Source organism: Pteropus medius, unplaced genomic scaffold, assembly GCF_902729225.1.
Source record: "Pteropus medius unplaced genomic scaffold, Ma_sr-lr_union100, whole genome shotgun sequence".
Lineage (NCBI taxonomy): Eukaryota > Metazoa > Chordata > Mammalia > Chiroptera > Pteropodidae > Pteropus > Pteropus medius.
The window spans coordinates 6,166,572-6,185,558 of record NW_024352786.1 but is presented as its reverse complement, the minus strand read 5'-3'; the positions used below and the strand labels follow the sequence as shown (position 1 = coordinate 6,185,558).

General features: G+C 38.7%; 1 pseudogene; it reads left to right on the top strand.

Moving 5' to 3' along the window:
- Positions 1-7,354: 7,354 nt before the first annotated feature.
- On the top strand, positions 7,355-18,685 carry LOC120591172 (40S ribosomal protein S4, X isoform-like; annotated as a pseudogene).
- Positions 18,686-18,987: the final 302 nt, after the last annotated feature.

The following is an 18,987-nucleotide window of genomic DNA, read 5'->3' as shown; positions in this document are numbered from 1 at the left end:
ATTATAATACCTCTATTCAAATAGCCTAAGACCTCTCTCTACCTAACAAAGACTGGTCTACTTTTTGGCAAAAAGAACCAAACCTAATGGGAAATAAAACATATGTCTAAAGTAGTTTATCAATGATCAACCTGTTTTGTGATAAATGTAAAAAAATCCCACAAAACCAAATACAACTGTGTATGACTGTCACATGGTAGCATTCAACAAGGAGGGAAGAGACCATGAGGAAATGCACAAAAACTAAAGAGAGTAACTCCTGATAGTGTGAGAACACATTCAAGGTACCTCTAGCAAAGCTTCTTATTATGGTTCCTTGCAAAAGGCCACAGTTCAAACTTTAGGCATCTTATATCCCACATAGAGAATGGCAACTTTTTTAAAGGAATTGCTTACAATTGAAACTTTTCAAATATTGTAAAATAGAGTAAAGCTAAATATATATTTCTTAGTATCTTGTTAGAATTTTAGAAACTGATTGTGTCCTGTCAGCAGCTTCAACTACTTAACTATTCTTAAACTACGAAAAAGGCAATTCCAACTCAGCACTTGGAATAGTACAATCACTTAACCTCTTCTTTGTTCCAGGTGCGGTTCTCTTTAATATAGGCCCTGTGATGCATTTACTCAACAGTCCGTATTACACCAGACTGAGGTCCATAGCTCCAACAAGTGGGTTCCAAGTGGCCATCCAAACAAGTAAAGTAGAGAGATCAAAGCCAAAAGGGGCATAGATTGACAAGGGGTGAGGGAAGCATGAGGCCTCCCTGGTAGGCCAGAAACGGTCTTTCCCCGCTCTCTGAGGTGAGTAGGGCTGCTTGTTCCATTATCATGTCATAGATAGGACAAATATAGAAAATCTTTTTTGAAAATTAGAAATCTGAATTTTAAAATGGGTGGATTTAAAAAAATATTTGTAGGGAAAATATTTTTAAGGAAACCATAAAACCCAGAAACTACACAAGAAGAGACTGACCTATTGAATTTGTCTCGAAATTTAAAACTCTGTAACAAAAAATACCACAATATAAGTAAAAAGACAAACTTGAATAAAACTTTTGCAATACATATTGTTTAGCACAAAAAAATTTCAAAAATCATTAGAAAGAAAGAGGGAGAGAGGTAAGGAGGAAAGGAAGAATAAAAAAAGGTAAAAAGAAAAATAAGCAAAGGAGAAACATGTAAAGCTTCTCTCAATTTTATATATTTCACTCATAATTTAAAAATATAAATATCCCTATTAATTTTAAAGATGCAAATTAACACAAGGACGAAGTCTCCTTTTTTAACCTACACATCTAAAATTAAAGCAAGCATGTCAACAAGTGTGTGGTGGGAGATAAATTATGCAATTTTTTTAAGACAATTTGGCAAAACATCAAAATTTAAAATACATATATCCTTTGACTTCATAAGTTGATCTAAATCCAGAATCCGGAAAAATAAATAAAATCAAAATTTTGATTAATGAAGAAGCAAGCCACCTAAAAATGAACACTATTGTTTCTGGATGATTGATGATATAATTTGTAATATGAGAGAATGTGAGCTTTCTTAGACTGGCCTGATAGATAGCGGGTCAACTTAGAAGAATATTTATGAGCAGAGCTAATAACAAATTCTGAGCCTACTTTGATCTGTGACTTGCTTGAATTGGTTTTGCCTTTGCCCTCTCCCAAAACGATCATCCCATGGAAACTGAGGCCACTCAGCACCCAGCATATCACATAAGTTAGAAAGCTATGAGCAGCACTGTGCCAGGAAGAGAAAGCACGTGAGTCAGCATAACAGAAAAACCATGTGCTTTGTGACCACATGGGTGAAAATGGCTTTATAGAAGATATAACCTGAAATGGGTCTTCAACAAGAGGAAATTAAAAAGTTGTAGAGGATTGGAAAGGGCATTTGAAAGGTAGGGGAGAACAAGACCGGGAGCCAGGAATAGGCAGGAAAATTTGAGGCTTAAAGACAAATCTAGAAGATAACAGAACAGGAGCAAGAAGACAATCGACACTTATCTACCATCATCAATAGACCAAGGAAAACAGAGCCTTTGGGTATCAGATGCCCTATATTGTTGTGTCCCAAATGTCAAACATTCGTGACTCTCCTTCAAAAGTCTTGCCATATTGGTCTATAGGCATATATACTTCGATAAATGTTTCCTTTAAGTCTACTTTTGTTTTCAGCCTCATTTGAAGAAATAATATCCATGAAATGACGGGGTTGGTATGCTGGAAATAGTTCCTCTAATACATGTTAAGTAAATATATAGCTAATAAAAATGTTTTTGAACATTCATTGTATACCACCTAATACCATGTTGTGAACCAGCAAAGGGACACACGTCCCACCTTGAGAAGTGCTGGTCTTTAGAGATAGTCACCCCAAACTCAGCACCATGAAAGCTGTCGTTTGTTCATGTTTACATCTCATATGACAACGTAGACCAAACATGAAGTGTGAATTTGAGGATACCAGATGGCATTTTTAAACAAGGTTGAAAGATAAATTAATGTATCATCGTAGAATAAAAAACTAACATTTTACGGACATCTATTGAGTGCAGTCTGTGTGATGGTTATTTAAAGTATCTTATAAATGGACATGAAATTTATACAAAATCAAATAATGTAACTAGCAAGTAATCTCTTAATGCAAACACCTTCATACCCCAAAACACTGACAACCTGAGATTAAATATCATTTCAAAGTAGTTTTGGCTCAGTTTTGAATTCCAACCTTAGGGAAGGTTGTTGGATCCCACTTAAAAGGATGACTATCCTCCAAGGAGGAAGACCACAATACCACAAGAAACAAGAAAAAGATACAACCATCAATTATCTTACAACATTTACCAAAGGCAGGAGAGGCTTCAAAATAGTGTGGCAGCTGGTTGGAGTCATGGCATGGTTTCTCCTTTATCTGTTTATTTGCTTAAGGTACATGCATTTATGTTTCCCACCAGCATACTTAACTGGGTGACCAAAGTTGATTTTTTTAACTAGGACTATAATTGTGTTTGTGTGGACCTCTCTTCATGTAGAACCAAGTGCCTTATCTTCCATTGGTCAGAGAAAGGAATCAAGGAATTGAGGTTGCCTTACTCTCTTGGTTAATTGGGCTATGGCTTTGGAGATTCTGGCAGAGTCTGTTTCTATTCCCCTATTTATCCCTAAAAAAAAAACAAGAACCCTCTCCTTCTTCATGCAGCCAGTGAGGCTGAAGTGGGATGGGGCCGAAAGTATCAGGTGAAGCATATTCTGGAGCAGTTGGAGAGAACCACCAAAATGATTAAATGTTTGGGAAACGATACTCACAATAAAAGTGCCCTCACAATATATTGTGCCTTAAGAAAAGAAAGCTGAGGGCAGAGATGTGACTCTGTTCTTAAAAGATAGAGATGGTTACTGACAGGAGGATGACAAGGATCCGTCAACCATATGCACGCAAGTAAAGCAACACTGAACTTGACAGATGTTTCTTGAGAGCTGCAAATCCCTGATTGCTTTCCAGAATATTGCCAGTATATGAGAGGCAGGGCAGCAAACAGTGCGGGGACTCACTCTGGAGTCATACTCTGAGCCTCAGTTTTCTATAAAATAACAATAATAATGGTGCCCACTTCATTAAGTTTTTTGGAGGATGATATTTGTTACTACATGTAAAATGCTTAAACCAGTGCCTTGGCACATAGTAAGTTCTGTGTGTTTGTTATTGCTGTTGTTGTTTTGTTAATATTACATTAACTGGAAGCACTTGCTCCATTTCCATTAAGATTAAGAAGTTTGAGGATGAAATTAAACTTCATGAAATTGAGGTGAGATGTTGAGTAGAATAAAATTTGTTACTAAGGAGGAGTGAAAATTTTATCCTTCAGGGTTGGCCTATTTTTGTTGTTGATTGAGATAGTGTTTTGGAGTTGGTGTGAACATAGTCCTTCTTAGAGAATAAATTGAATATACAAGATGACTCATTAGTTCTTTGAAGCCAGCAGATTTGATATCAACAATGTAACCACACCAGCTCTGGATAGAGGAATTTTTCCTAGATGCAGCTCACAAGAAGCATCTCCTGTCAGGTCCATGTTGTTTTACTTGCATACATATGGCCAACAGACCTGTGCTATCCACCAGTCAATAAACACGTGTGATGGCGTCTCTTCCTATGGCAGGAGGGGAATGAAGAAGTGTCTCTGAATCCAAACTTTAGAAAGGATGTGAGCAGGCTCTGTGTGTTTCTACTGTCCATGTCAGTCAATAAAATTAGATCCTTACATCTCCTTTTTCTTGAAGGCATTTAATGAGTTACATATTCTTTGTTTAAAGCAGCACATCGAGTAACAATACAACTTGTGGGTAGAAAAAAGAACTACTCAGGCTAGGTCCCGATGCCGTAAAAACTTGGTGATAGGAAGTAACCTCAAACACTGGTGAAATCTTCTGAACGAAGTGGGAGTCTTGCCTGCTGAAAGACTGCAGGATCTCTTCTGAGAGGGAGCTGCTTAGTGGTAGACAGATGTGGCTCAGTGGGTGTTTAAATCCTAGAAATCCTTGACATTTGCAGATTTATCTATTCGTAGTAGACCATTGGGGAATAACCTCAACAGTCTTTGCCATATAATCATTTGTAATTCTGCTGGCTACAGGCTGGAGTTCTTGAAAGATCACATAGCTAATGATGGGACATGGTGGACCACTCTATGGCAGTCCGACATGTCAAAATTGGGACAACTGAGTACCTTTACATACTGGAAAACTTCTGAGAATAAAAAAAGGTGCTATTAATAATTGCAACAGAACAACAGGCATAAACTGAGTCTGTCTTGGGCAAATAGAAACATATGGTCACCCCATCCATTGTCTAGCTTTAGAATCCTCTATTAGTGTAAGCTGCATCTCTATTTAATCACTTTTTTAAAAATTATTTCTTTATTTAAAATGGCAATAAAGTGAGGAATAAATTTTTAATTCAGTTTGGTTAAACTATATGAAGGTTTGCAGACAAAGCCAGGGGCCATAGAAACCTGTCGATTCTGGAGATTCATCAAAATCTTGCCCGAGAACCTTTGTGAGACTCCCAAGAATCTACTGAATTGTCAAACAGAGCATAACTCTGAAAACTGTATGTCCTAACCTTCTTTCTATCAAATTGGGTCAGGACACTTACGTAAGGAGATGACCCCCCGAGCACAATGCTAACCCCCACCACCAAGGTTTGGTATTTAGATCACCACAGTAAATGATCATGTTGTTCACTGGTGATATTGACGCCTTGTAAGACACTGATAGCTGAAATTGCTGATTTAACTTGGAAAGATTTTGAATCAGGAGCATCACATTAAAACAGCCCTACTAAGGCTTCTGAGTGAGAGGAAAGAAACAAACATGTGCCGTACACTCAGAATGTGCCAGGCTCTTTGCTGGACTCTATATATGTGCTCTGACTTACTCTTTTCAACTCTTTTTAGCAGCTTGAGAAATCAGAAAGTTTGCATATTTGCTCAAGGAAAGTCACTTATTTTTTCAGTAATCGTTATATACAATCACGGTCAGGAGGCATGCTTAAAGTTTGAAGCAGGTCAACTTTCATCTTCTGTTCACCTGGGAAAGGGAATAAAAATTAATTCTTTGCTGCCTCTGAGAAACTACTATGACTGAATCCATCACGAACTGACAACATTCTAGAGACTAATTAGACTAAGGTTGGTGCTTTCCTACAAACCAACCTGTTTGTTGGCTGTGATCTTGTTGTTCCATGCAATTCCTAGGAGATCTGGAAGGATTCTGGGGCAGCCTAAGTGACAACATAGGGCAGTGATTTGCAAATATTTTACTATCAATAGTAAGAAAGTCCCATGTGGGGTAAACTCTTTCAGTCTTTAATCCAACATCTGTGTTGAGTCATTAAAATAAAGAGGAAGAAATTGGCATTAAGGGATATACTGGGAAGAGGCAGTAATTACAAACTATATCCAAGAAGTGACTGAAAAGCATTTTAAAGAAGTGAGGAGAGCACTAATCCGTTTAAAACCTAGGGAGCAGTCTGCAGTACACGACTCTCAGATGGACTCACTTTAGGTGAGAAGGTGAACTGACTGAGGCTTATACTGTAGTAATTACCTATAATTATCATTTTGGATTTTTTTACATAAAAGTTTATAGTTATGCTGCAATAATCCACTTATGCACAGTTTTCGTTAATTCTATGATGGAAGAAAACTCTCCAGTCAAAACTTTAAATGAAAATGTGTTTCATGTCACCACAGGTCAGGTAAATGCAATGATCCGAGATTTTTAATGCACGTATAAAACATTGGAAGCCCGACACTGGCAGGTTTCAAAGAGAAGAATCTGACTAACCTAGCAAAGATTGCCTGGATCTGTGTACCCAACAGGGCAGTGAGTTCAAAGATGAAAATATTTTGGCTGACTTTCTCCAGGACACATTTTTACTCTGAAAAACTCCTTCGACAGAAACAGCCTTCCCACTCCTCCCTTGCCCCTTGGCAAAAAACCTGCTCCTCGCTGAAGAAGCACCTCAAACGTGACTTCTGCGTGAAGTCTTCCCCTCGCCCCAACACAAGGTTTGTGATCTCTTAGCGACTCCTCTGATCCCCTATACAGACATACATTTCCCACTCTCTTTGCATACATATTAGCACTCGAAAGTGATCAACCTCCAGCACGTCACCTCTCCAACCCCAGGACTGAGTCTAGTGACCTGAGAGATCAGACACAGGATCTCTTCCTCATTCAGTGTCCAAAAAAATGACATGTACACCTATTGGAAGGCTACTCTTCAGTGCAGGGCAAAGAAGTAGCTCACCCTGTTCGTGTGTGTGTGTGTGTGTGTGTGTGTGTGTGTGTGTGTTGTTCACTAGGCTGTGGCAGTTCCTTAGGCCCTCGTACTAGGTCTCATCGATCTTTTGTAATCTGTACAGATTATATATGCCTCACACGTTTATGCAATAAACTGCAATGAAAATAATGTAACCATTCTCCTTTTCCAAAAATGCCATTTCCCAAGTTTTTATTTTCTAGGATCCATTTAGATTTTGAAATGATCTCTTTTTTACTATAACTGAGGTAGCCTCAGATTTGTAAAGGAATCCAAATTTGTATTTCCAGCCCTGAGCACCAGACACATATAAGCAACTTCCAACTTCACCAGATATACACTTGTATATCTAGGAGGCATCTCAAGACTTTTGTAACCAGAATAGAGCTGTGCATTTTACCCTCACCTTGCCTTTGAAAGTGATCCTCCTGACTCCACCCATCTCAGTATCTTCAATATGTACCTTGTCTCTTGAATTTCACATCTAAACACTGCTATCACCCTGGTCTGAGCCATGGCCATCTCACCTGAACGACTTCCATCTAGTCACCTGTTTCCATTTGTATCCCCCGACACAGCAACAGCTGTAAGTGCTCTTCTTAAAATATTAATCAGATCATCCTATTCCCACATTCAAAGGTCTCCACTGGTTTCTTAAAATGCTGAGAACAAAATCCAAAGTCCTTTTCACGGGCCTCCAACATCCCACACGATCTGTGCCCTGCCTGCTCTCTGACCTCGATTCCTGCCTTCCTCCGCCATGTTCCTGGGCCCACACTCCATCCTGCTCCCGAAATCTGCCAGCCTGTCCTCCTCTTAGGACTCTGTGTTTGTTCTCTTTGCTCGTGGTGCACTGCCAGGTCTTCTCCTGGCCAACTCTGTCTGGTCATTCTGGTCTCAGCCTCAACATTGGCTCCTGAAAGAAGCCTTCCCGGACCAAGACTCTGAGGTAGATCCCCAAGCACTTGTTAGAACATTCTTTTATTTTGTTTGCTTTGAAAATTATTCTGTTATTTTCTATTCCTCCACAGAGTGCAAACTCCTTGAGAACAGAGACCTTGCCTGTCTCATTCACCACTGAATCCCAGCTCCTAGAACAGGACAGGTGCTCACTTGTGGAAAGAAGGAGAAATTCTGAAAAACAAAAATCAGAAACACGACATCAACAAGAAATTTGAATTTTAGTACAGTAACCAGGAAGTGGCTGTTCTGATGCTTTCTTTGCTGTCAGCCACAGGAATGAGAGAAGACTATACACAAAGAACAATCTAGTGACAAATGTGCGGCCATTTGCTCTGTGACAACATCTCCAACATGGAGGCTTGTCAGGGTGCTTGGTAGAACAGATGTTATCCAAATTGCCTGAAGGGCCAACACAACTGTGTTGGACACGTGGCCTGCTCAAAAGAGAGTGGGCAGAACTCTCACCTCATAGACTATATTCTCACTGAATATATTCTGACTGAAAGCACTCTGACAGGTCCAAAACATGCTGTACCAAACAAAGAGCCCAGTACAATGGAAAGAGGCCGAAGAATTTCTCTCTTTTACAAATTACAAATCTCAAATTTTGACACTACCCTGACCCGAATCTGGGTCACTGTGACTAATTAGCTCCCACTTCAGATACATATTTTTACCTCTGGTGTCTCTAATTATGCCCTCCAAATACCAATTTCACCCAACTATCGCACAGCCAAAATGACGATTATAGACCAGAAGTACTCCTAAGGCCATCATTACTTTTGGCCATTTTAATGGCCAAATATGACATATAACAAATGTGACCTAATGGCCAATATGACATATAACAATCCTTGTAATGACTGTGTGATAACTGCTCATAACTGTAGGGTTTTCAGCGCCACCAGGAAGGTACTAACCACATGGATAGTAATGTGGCCATAACTCTACAGATTCCTCCAGCCTCCTCTGTACTCTTAGAAGCACTTGATACACTCTTAGGTGAGAATCTAGAAGAATCACTACTTTCTCCCTCCATCACTATCACTATCCACTACCTCATCTGAAGATATCTGACTTTTTTCCTTTCTAATCAATTCTAGGGGAACCAGGAGTCCTTATTCTAATTGAGTCCTTATTTTTACGTGATATGGAAGAAGCACATGGGCTTTGAAATCATGCACATTGCATGACCTTGGCAAGTCAGCAAACTTCTGCCATCCGAGAGTTCCTCCGGTGTTTAATATCCCTGTTTTAGGCCCTTTCATTATCAGCAGGTCACAGTTTGGCCACCACCTATCACAAACAGGAAATGCTGCATGGCTCAAGAAATACTTCTCTGTGAAGCTTCTTGTGCCACATAGCATACCTGCTAGTGACAAGTGCTATGGCGGAAAGCCTCCACCCTCAGAGATGAGGTTACTGGACAAGGGAATGGATGCCCAGCCCACATCTTTAGTAGTTGTGAATGCAGTAAGGGACAATATCCAACAGAGCTGAGCTTTGAGATGAGATAGTTAGGAATTCAAGCTCTGGAATAAAAAATACCAAGTTCTACCACTTACTGGCTGTGTGATATCAGATGACTAACAATGTCTTCAGCCTCGGTTTCTGAAAATGAGAAAAAAAAATGCAACTTCTATCTTGTAGGCTGCTGAAAAGATTAAATTAAATTGCATCCTTAGTTATATTTATTGTTCGATGATTTTCTTAGGAGAATTCAGGCAAGAAAGTCAGAGGCTCTCCCTACCCTGTATTTCCCATATTCCTGGAAGGGTTAGCAGAGAGAGGGAATGTGCCAGTAGAGACATTCTTCCATAAAACCAATTTTGTCTAATGAACAGGTGCCCTGGTATGAATACTGTATAAACAATAATGATAGAAATATTCACTTTATAGGATAATTATGAGAATTAAGTGAGATAAACTACGTGAAACTACCTACAGTCTAAGAAATCATTTGTTTTCCTTTTCCCTTTACATGGTTTGGAAAATGTCTAAAGTCTTTATTTAGTAACTTAAAAAAAAAAAAAACAAACCAACATTTTTTTACCTAAAATCTAAAGAAACTTTCTTCCCATGATAAATTCTTGGAATGCTGTGTTGATTAGAATTTTTTTTCTATAATCTCCCTTTTCTCACCCTTTGTGCCTTTCTTTCCACTGTTCCTCCATTTTCGCGTTCCTTCAATTTACATTCTGTTGCAGAATCCTGGTACAAGAGATTTATTGGGGCACCAATCACAGAATGACTTTTTAAATGGTCAGTTTCTACAGAATAGAATCCTAGCAGGATGCATCCTGCCACATTCTGATAGACACTCTTTTTTTCTGATTTTAAAAAAATTCAGACTCTTTTGGTATTCTATGCAAATGAACTTTGACTATAAGTTGGAGACACATTCAGCTGCCTCCTCAAGCAAAGATATTTTTCAATGTCAGAATTCTTGAAAGTCCTTGAATAAAAATTCACTTCCCTCTAGAGTTGTATTGATGTATTTTTAATATTGCTATTTTTCTTTCATTGTTGCCTAGAAATGCATTCTAATTTTATTTGTAGTTTATAATAAAAAGGATCCAAGGGAAAAACTAGTAAGGGTCTATTGAAAGAGTTAAATCATTTCCCTGCAGCTTTTCTAAGCGGAACTGATAGTCTTAGTCTGACTCAGAGAGCTGGACTAGAAAGGCTGCCAACATCTGTTTTGGTCAGAGGCAGATAAAAGAGACTAATTCATAGCGGGAATAACCTATGTATGGCATTCTGTATTCCATTACCCTTTTCACAAAAAAACACCCATGATATAGATAGACAGATATATTTCTACCTAAACTTTTCCACAGTGGAAATAAAAGTGAAAGGCTCAAAAGAGTTATTATTGATTTATTTACCTAGAATGAAGCCAGGAGGAACAGCACATCAACATTATTACCTTGCAAGGGTGGGTCTTGGCCATTTGACAGAACTGGTCTTAAAATTTTTAAAAACAGAAATGAAAATTACTTTTCAAATACCCATAGAAACATAGGTTAGGCCTGGCATAAACTGAAATGCAAGAATAATGTAAAATCTTCATTTTATCCATTATTTTCAACCTTCTCTCCAGTAATACTGTTAACGTGTAGCCAAATAAATTAGTTTGAGACCCACTTTTCTCATTATTGGCAAGGATGCTAACAGGTAGGCAAGAGAGGTAGTAAGCTATCTGGTTAATTGATGAAATGAGTAAGCCACACAGAAATAATCAGGACATGGCTATATCTAAAGATCAACACAAGAAAAAAACATTTTGCATTTGCCAGGGGAGCAGCTGCGAGGTGGGGAGGGAGATCTGGGGGCATTTTTTGGTTGGTCAGCTGATTGGCTGGTTGGGATTGAAGACTGCCGGTTCCATTTGTTACCTAGAAACACACAAAAAGCCCCCAACACCCAGGGTCATCAAAAAACTTGTTCAACTCTGAATTATTTCAGACAAGTAGCTCAGGCTTAAAATCTACTTTCCTTTTTTGACACCAATCTTTGCATGATTGAAACAGTGTTGTGATAGAAAGGGTTTCATGATATACATTTGACAATAATCAGGAAGATCTTGAGTCAAAGCAGCCCAGTGGATGAACTACATGCCACAGTTTTGACACCCAGAGCCTATAATTCCCATTAGAGGAAACTCTCCACCTTCGATACTCTGAAAGTGAAGAGGCAGACGCTCTTGTTCTTCTTCAGGTTTGAATCGTCATCTGCTATTGTCATGACTAATCCTACTCTTTTGCTCTTCTACCTCTTTCCTTCTTTCTTTTTTTCTTGGTCATCTTTCTTTCTCTTCCGTTGCCTTGGAAATTGATCACAGTCTGGGTGGGGAACATGTCTTAAACCTGAATACTAGAATCTCATTGGGGGCTGAGACCGAGGACACAGAGAGGGCACTCAAATCAGTAATTTTAATTAAATAGAACAAAACTAAGACCACTCCCAAGGTCCCACACTGAGGAAGAAGCTCCTGCACAGGGAGGATTGGGCCGATGTGGCATATTGTTCCTTACATATCAGAATTTGAAAACATTTGCTTATGAGCAACAGTCTTATAAAAAACAACTGTAGTCCTTGATACTCAGAACACAGTACAAATGTTTTATGTGCCTGTATTCTTTAAACATCTTAGAGCCTTAATTATCCAGAATTCAACAAAATGGAACATTACCACCACCACCCAAAAAATATTTAGAACTTTCTTGTCACCTCACTTTTATGAGAAAGATTTAAACTTTAAGTACTCACAGAGACCACAGGTATAACTGATAAAAATGTCTCCATGTGCACCTAAGACAGTATACATGCAGGCCAGTCTCTTAAATCTTCTATAAGCAGAGCATACAATACTGAATGCATAATGATCATTCATATTCAGAATTTTAATTCTGAAGCAGAACAGAGCCATGATAAAGGAAGCAATATTGTTATGCTCTCTGTTCTTATTAAAGTAAGAAAAACTGCTACTGCCCTTTAGAAAGATTTTCAACAAGAGAAAATATTCTTTTTTCTTTGCATTCCAGATAATTGAATTTCTTTTTTCATCTGCCAAAGAATGTCAGTGCTCTGATCCTTCTAAGAAATCTGGGAGTAGTAGCCTGGAATTATTTATGATTTATGCCTACTGCCATAAAGGATTTGGGGCCTGGGATTCAAAGAAGTGATATGACCAATATGCTATACTCTGCCCTTGACTTTCTGACCAAAGATGTGTGCTTCCTCTACTCTAACTGTAAAACAAAGGACAAAGAGTCATAAGATGACAGAATGAGAAGAGACCTTTGCTACTGGAAACTGTAGATCACTGTATAGAAAACCAAGTCTCAGAGAAGTAAAATAACCTGTCCAAGGCCAAAGGGCTCCCGGTAGCAGAACTGGGAGTAGAACCAGGTCCCCTGACTCCAAATCTTCTTCCATTGGCCCAGAAAGTCTCCCCTCTGGCAGGAATTGTTAGCAGGACACTGTTATCACGGTGAGACCATTTTGCAAAGTCTGTAAACGCTGGAACATGTCCTGGAAGAACAAAATATTAAGTCTCATTTTTCTCTAAACAACAAGTACCACTCTGATACTTAGTCTAATCCAAGATGCACCTCAAATAGATCACAAACTAGCAAAGCATCTCAGCTACCATGTGGCACCACTATATTCTTCCTTTCCCTGCTATTGTCCCTGGGGTTACTGTCCCTGGCAAAGCCACTGATCAAATGGAGTCCAAAAAGCTCCTGCCTTTGAGAGTACCGATTCCCACCATTAGGTTTCCAGATTGCCCTCTTGGGTGGTGGGAGTGGGGAGTGGTGGGGGTCATCAGACAAACATTCTGTAGGCCAGAGCTATGGCATTAACAAATACTAGGCCATTAGGCTTGGGGTGGGGCACACAAAAAAGAAAGGATAATAGGTTATCAGACTAAAGAGGCCTGAAGTACGTATTGGGAGACGGATTATGGCTCTTTGGGTTCAGAGTACTAGAGAAAGAGAATGCCATGAGAAGGAAGTCCAAGTAAATAACTGAATCTTTTATTTTTCATGTGTGGTTTTTTTGATCAACCAGGTCCACATTTAAGGTCTGGGGAAGAGTAGCTAGAAAGACTGCCTATTTCTTCTTTTCTTCTGTCAAAGCTCTAGTTGGTTTTGTTGGAGTCCCAACAGCTATCTCAAGCAGGCCAAGTACTTTCGTCCTTCACTTGTGCCATAGCTCCTTCTCCAGTATCTAACACAAAAAAAGACTTTAGCTCTGCGGAAAGAGAGACCAATTCCAAGCAGGAGTAGGAAACTCAACTTCATTAATGGGCAGTGGTATCTCGTAGAAGTTTAAAAAGCAGCTTCCAGGAGAGGAAACGTATTCATAAGTTTAATATAAATTTTACTGATATAAAGAATGCATGGCTACAGTTTATAAATATAATAAAATATGCAAAGCTCTGTATTATAAATTCTGTATAGTCAATTGATTTCTCACAGAACATTTTCCTCGATTTTCGTTTAATTCCTGTATCCTTAGCCAACCTATGGAGGCAATTATCAAACAAGTATAATTCTCACATGAACATTTGTTAATATTTTCATCAGTGTTAAAGAGAAATAAACAACAAAGACATATGTCAGAATAACACTTGTTCATGGATGATGGAAGCAACTTCTTTGCTGAATCAGATACTAGTTTTTGAATACGGAAGAATGTTTTCTCAATTTTGGGGGCTACTCACAATGCAATGACTATAGGCACAACACACATTTAAATTTAATATACGTTATTAACATTTTCTCCATTACTTTCTTAAGTCTAGATAATCAACAAAATGATACACGAGCCTTGATTTGTAGCTGATTTCTGAGATGTAAATACTCCCGTCATGCTGATTTCAAACTATCGATGTGCTGTCGTGGAAGGGAGTTTGTGAGGACATCCGCAGCAGTGTGTCATTATACGGTCTGTCCACTGGACGCACAGGATAAAAGCAAATCACCCCAACAGCACACAACCTATTAAAATGTAATAAAATATTTAGAGAGAGGTGAGTTTCGGGTATTTGTTACCTTTGTTCGTAATATGACTTATATAATTGTAAGCTTATAGAATTTAATTTTTAATAGTGGCCGTGTTTAACAATTGGCTCACAAAATTCTTAAAACTTTACAAATCAGTTCTCATAAGCTTGTATGAACAGGCTCCAGCACTCCACTGGGAGTAAAATACATTCTTTTAAAAAAGTATCAGGAAAAAGATTACTATTTCATAAGATATGTGTTCATAATAAGTTATAAAGCCATTTATTAAGAAATTGAATTTTCAAAATCCTTGTCCAGTCAGTAGATTTGGCATTTCTGTCCAAGTGTGTGGGGGGTTAGATTCCCCCACTTCCTCCACAGCCTTTAACCACCCCACCACCTCTCCCACAGACACCCGTTGCACAGAAGGGATTCATTTCACACACCTCATGAGAACTTCACCTTGTCCTATCCAAAATAACTCTTTCTGGAGCCAATTTTTTAGTGTAATTTATTCCAGACCTTTGATGGGGAAACTTGTACTCTTGAAACTGTTCAGATGTGCAGCCAGCGGGGAGCTCCTGGGCCACACTGGCTTCTGCAGCCACAGATGCTGCGGCCAACCCCGACGCCCAGGGACACCACGCGGATTTATAACATTCCTGGAGGGATAGCGGATCCGGAGCCTATAAATGAATGCATTATGCTTATCCACGTACATGTTTTTCATCTGTGACAGGTATTTTATGGATTGGAGCCTTCATTAAAATGTTACATAATCCTCCTTTAATAAATAGTGTGAATATTCAATGAAATTGAAACAAGAAAGACTGCCTTTATTTCGGCATAACGGGTTCAAAAATAAAAGGATTCACCACAGACTAAAGACCGATCATCAAAAAGATCAGGTACATTAGATGATGTGATCATACGTCTATCATAGTTTCATCATAATGGAAGAAGCATAAATGATGTAAGGATTTTTTTTTTTTTTTTTGCTTTTTTATAAGGTCATCTTGAACACCTCACACATAAGATGCTAAAGAAATGCATCATTTAGTCAAATTACTAATCTGGCTTAATTAAAAGCAAAGCCAGGATGAATCAATGAAAAATGCTGATAAAAAATACTTTTTACGAGATACTTTTTAAAGGAATTAAGTTGCATTACCCTGCAGTATAAGACATAACTGAAATTCTATCCGCATTATCAAGCAGAACTCTTACTTCAACAGCTTTAATGTGTGGGAGGTAACTGTCAACCAGGAAGTCTGTGACCTCAGCTTAAAGAGTCTATACTGTAGCATTTAGCACAATGCCTGGCTAAACCCTCAAAAGGAATTTCTAGAATGAGTGAATTAATTAATATCAATGACCGAGGACAATTTATGAACATTATTTTAAAAGTTTCTTCTGTTAGGTAGATGAAAATTATGTTTGTAATTTTACTTATGACACTAATTTTTAAAATAAACATTTTCTCTATTAATACTATTAAAACATAGGCCTTCACTAAATTTCCACATTTTCGATTATGAGAGTTGATAATTAAGAAGTTATAGTATTCCTCTATTTTTTTTTCCTGTCCAGGACCATTTGCCTTTCTGCCATTAATGACACCTTAATTTTCTCCTAGGAAACCATCTCTCCCCTTCTCATAGTCAATCAATCAGGTTGCACTGAAGTTGACCCCAATCCCTGTCCACAGATGGGCGAGCATATGATCCAAATGTGGCTAGTCAGGGCATTCCATCCTGCTGTCCACAGAAACTGATTTGGAGATGGGCGTGTGACTCACTCGGACCAATAAAATCCACTCCCAAGACATCTGCTAGAACTATTATAAGAGAGATAATCTCTTTCTGCTTGTATGCTAATCTGGTAGGGTGTAAGCCTTGTGTTGATGGTAACCACATTAAGCTTAGAGAACCAGACCAGGAATGAGGCCAGTGCAGGAAAATGCAGAGCTGAGAGATAGGGAGAGAAGAGTTCTGATGGATGCCATTATCTGCTTGTCTGCCCAGTGACTAAAGGCTGCTCTATTCTTGGACTTTTTCATTTCATAAACCTGTAATCGAGTTGGGTTTCTGTCATTAAGAACCAGATGGATCTATTCTACAAGTTTCTTTTATGCTTATTTTCAAAGAGTGCTCTCCTTGGTTATATTTTAAATCCTGGTGAAATTAAATAGATTCCTTCAGCCGGCCATATGCATGATTTAAAATCTTGCTAACCTTTCCAAACATTATAATTATGGACTTCAGTAACTCAGAAAGCCAAGAGCTGTGTTTTAACAGAACCTATGAAGAAAAGGTTTTTCTGTGTACTTTGACGGCCTAAGAAGCTACAAAAGTATCTTGTTTTCTAAAAATAATTCAAATCTTTGAAGACTATGATTTGGAAAGTCCTTTCTCTATACAGGACTTTGTGTACTGTTAAATAATACCCATCACCGCCAATAGACAGGGATCTATAAATACAGCATTAGGATGGCAAAAAGTACACATGAAACAAAAAAACTAGAAGATTGCCATTATTCTAGGATTCACGGAATGTCTCACAAAACTCTTCAAAGGGGAAACTTAAAGAAAACTATTCTGAAACAATTTCTTATCATCCTAAATGCTATACCGTGGAATCAAAACAAAATACAAGAGTATAGAAAGAGAAGCCTCAATCCGAGTGTGGTTCCCACTTTCGGTACATGTCATGTGCATGATCTAGTGTGTTAGCTTTAGTCTCTTCATCTAGAAAATGAGGATACTTTCTTCCTCCCAAGAATCAACTGAGACAGTGAACTTTAAGTATGCCATGAGCTCTATAAATGAGGTATCAACTATCATTTTCATCAACATATTAATATTGTTATGCATACTGACAGAGTTCATACACTTAAAAGAAAATCTGGTGTGGTAAGCAGTTAGTATACAGCGAGTTTAGCCACAAATCCCATCTGTATACCTGAGACAGACTTGCACAAGGGTCTCAGTACCTCGCAACAAGAGGGTAAATAGCGTGAGTGCTCTTCGGCTTTGTGAACTGTGCTAGACTGTGGGCGGCATAGTGAACCTTGCTTTTCCATGCACAGCCATATGCTAAGTACTGTGAGAGCTACAACGATGTGTAAGATAGTCTCTGCTTCTAAGAACGTACAGGCCATCTGTAAGCGCAAGCATATTTTGCATCATGCACTGCATGAGTGTTAGAACAGATGGGCAGGCAAAGGGCTATTTCAGGGGCAAATAAGATGAGATTAAATCTAGTTAACCTTCACCAAAAATGAGCATTTCTGTACAATTTCAAAAATGGTTTTGGTTTTCATAGGTGCTACGGAGGAGTCTTCACAAGAAAAAGGAAAAATATGTGAAAAGTGAAAATACATATGAAAGGTTGGAGTTTGGGAATAAACTACGAATGAAGGTTTATTTGACTGGGGAGGGTTAGGAACACCTAGCAAAGAAGGCAGACGATAGTCTGCAGGCAGTAATGAGTTACTGCAGCTTTTAAATGAACGAGCTACAAAAAGAAGCCAAAATTTAGGAATAAAACTCAAGCATCGCTCTTTCCGTGCCCAGCGTAGCCGTGCAGTTCTCCCAAGAAGCATCTGAAGCACGTAACAGCTCCAAAGCATTGGATGCTGGAGAAACTAATGGGTGTGTTTGCTCCTTATCCATCTGCCGGTCCCCACAAGCTGAAAGAATGTCTCCCTCTCATCATTTACCTAAGGAATAGACTGAACTATGTCCTAACAGGAAATGAAGCAGAGAAGGTCTACATGCAGTAGTTTATCAAGATTGATGGCAAGGTCCGGACTGATGTAACCTACCCTGCTGGTTTTACAGATTTCGTCAGCATTAACAGGGCTAAAGAGAATTTCCATCTGACCTATGACACCAAAGGTCACTTTGCTGTTCATTGTATTACACCTGAAGAGGTCAAGTACAAGTTGTACAAAACAAGAAAGATCTTTGTGGGCACGAAAGGAATCCCTTATCTGGTGACTCATGATGCTCACACCATCTGCTACCCTGATCTCCCCATCAAAGCAAATGACATCATGCAGATTGATTTGGAGACTGACAAAATTACTGATTTCATCAAGTTTGACACTGGTAATCTGTGTATGGTGACCGAGGTGCTAACTTGGAAAGAATCAGTGTGATCACCAACAGAGAAAGACGCCCTGGCTCTTTTGATGTGGTTCATGTGAAAGATGCCAATGGCAACCACTTTGCCACCCTGCTCTCCAACGTTTTCATTATTGGCAAAGGAAACAAACCATGAATTTTTCTTCACGGCAGCAGGAGACTCTCACCATTGCTGAAGGGAGAGACAAGAGACTGGCAGCCAAACAGAGCAGTGGGTAAAAAGATCTCTAGGTAACATGATTGAAAAAGTCTTTGTACCTAATAAAAGCTAAATATAGCATGATAAATTGCCAAAAAAACAAAACAAAACAAAACCTCAAGCATCAGCATGAAAGATTTCTTGAATAGGAAAAAGTGATTGGCAGGTGGAAAAGTAGGGAATACTGTAATTTATCCAGGTAAGGAAATGTTAGAACCTGAATTGTACAAGTTCCAGTGGGCATGAAAATGAAGGAAGATGTTTTAAAGACTTCTGTAGATAGATTAAAAATATTACTTAATAAATAATTGGATATGGGAAA